At 38.3% G+C, this 2,023-nt stretch overlaps 1 long non-coding RNA gene across 1 annotated transcript; it reads right to left on the reverse strand.

Annotated features, from left to right (window-relative positions):
* Positions 1-287: 287 nt before the first annotated feature.
* Positions 288-740, reverse strand: LOC131330129 (uncharacterized). The gene is made up of 3 exons (XR_009200977.1): positions 640-740; positions 478-557; positions 288-393 (listed from the first exon to the last, which is right to left on the reverse strand). It is a non-coding gene; the product is annotated as an uncharacterized LOC131330129 (long non-coding RNA).
* Positions 741-2,023: the final 1,283 nt, after the last annotated feature.

Consider the following 2,023-nt stretch of genomic DNA (forward strand, 5'->3'; position numbering starts at 1 on the left):
GTGCATAATGGAAAATGCTAAGACAATCCTTGGATAGTTAAGATTCAAAAATGTTAACTTCAAAAAAATGTTTTCAGTGCCTTGGATCTTTTCAGAAATTGGAAAAGAAGTCAGAACTTGGTTATTACGAAATAGGGTTCGACAAAAATGTTTCGAGAGAGAGACCTCAGTGGACGGGCGTTGGTCTCCTCTTCGTTCTTCATCGTTCTCCTTCTCCTCTTCGTTCTTCGTCGTTCGTCCTAAAAAAAAAAAACCCAAATTTCTGAGAAATTTCGGCCGATCCAAATATATATTTTTTTTCGAGATAGAGACAGAGAGACCTCAGTAGACGGCCGTTGGTCTCTAGTCGAGCTTCTTCATTCTCCTTCTCCTCTTCGTTCTTCGTTGTTCGTCCTTTAAAAAAAAAAACCCAAATTTTTGAGAAATTTCAGCCGATCGAAATTTTTTGTTTTTTTTTCGAGATAGAGACAGAGATACCTCAATGGACGGCCGTTGGTCTCCAGTCGAGCTTCTTCGTTCTCCTTCTCCTCTTCGTTCTTCGTCGGGCTTCGTTTGTCCTAAAAAAAAAAATTCAAATTTCTCTCAAAATTTCTTGCGATCCAGATTTTTGGTATTTTTTCGAGAGAGAGACAGAGAGACCTCGGTGGATCTTCGTTCGTCTTTGGTCTTCTTCTCCTCTTCGTTCGTCAATCGTCGCCCGCAAGCTTCGTTCTTCGTTTTCCTCTCTCTCTCTCTCTCTCTCTCTGTTCTGCGTTCTGCGTGAATGGATGGTGAAGGGGGGAAGTGTAAGGGCTTAGGGGGGAAAGTGTAATTATTTGGGTTTTAATGGCTATGTCTTATCCTGGCCGTTGGATTCAAATCCAACGGCTCACAACAACATCCCGCACCACACCAAAATCCGGGATCCCTCAGGAGAACCCCACTGTATAATATTATATATGCTTGTGTTGAAAAAAATACGTTTCAGCTATCAATAGATAACCTTATATGTCTCAGATCTATCTTCGTTTTTAATAACGTATAGAGGACAGATTGGGACATATAAGATTATATGTGCACTTTTGTTGATGTAGTACCAAACATAAGACAAGAAAGCAGATTGAGACAAATAACATTATATGTTAAGGTGTGGCAGGTTCAAGAAGAAAGAGCTCAAAACAAGTTTTTTTTTTTTAAAAAGAGAAATTTTTTTCACACATATAACCTTATATGTTAAGGGGTAGTGGGTTCAAAAAGGAAATGGCTCAAAACAAGAATAAAAAAAGAAAAGAAATTTTTTTGTCACACATATAACGATATATGTTGGCGTGGTGGTGGTGGAGGTGGTGGTGGTGGTTACGTGGTTGCGACAAAATTGAAAAAAATGGAAAAATATATTTTTTGTGTTAACCAAACAATGCCCTTGTTTCTTTTACATAGGGTAGTTTTGTCATTGGAACTAATAGTGAACTAGAGAGGTTAAGAACTTTAGAAGTGGACTAGTGGGGTTAGAAATATGCTATAGTGGCCCTCCTAAATATTCTCCCACAAAAAAGTTTTGGTACGAATTGAAAGTTAAAAATCACCTTTATTGGGTCAAATTTGACGTGGGCATGCACAATTCTGCATCGGTTATCTACTTCATTTATGGTTTAGAATGATGTCTCGTAGCCTGAAGTGAAGGATGTGAAGAGGGTTCCTCTCTGTTAGAAAATGGTTTCTGAAACAGAAAACCAGCATTCGTCCATCATTGGTGGCGAGTAAGATGACTTACGTACAGCAAATGCTTTCATTCGTAAGACTCAAGGATAAGTACTGATTAGCATGGGAATCTCAATGGCGATGGTTAGTTAAATAACTTTTTGAGTATCTAATCACATAATATGAATATTGATGATACATTCCTATGTCATTAAGGAGGAATGTCTTTGGCACATGAGTCTCCCTTTTCCCTCCTCTTGGACAATTCGAAAATTGCTCAAATTAAGGGGTTTAGTTCAACCATGGATCAAATATGTGTGGTTGGTAAGGATTTTTCTTTGGC

The sequence above is a fragment of the Rhododendron vialii genome, chromosome 6a, assembly GCF_030253575.1.
Source record: "Rhododendron vialii isolate Sample 1 chromosome 6a, ASM3025357v1".
In the NCBI taxonomy this organism is placed as follows: domain Eukaryota; kingdom Viridiplantae; phylum Streptophyta; class Magnoliopsida; order Ericales; family Ericaceae; genus Rhododendron; species Rhododendron vialii.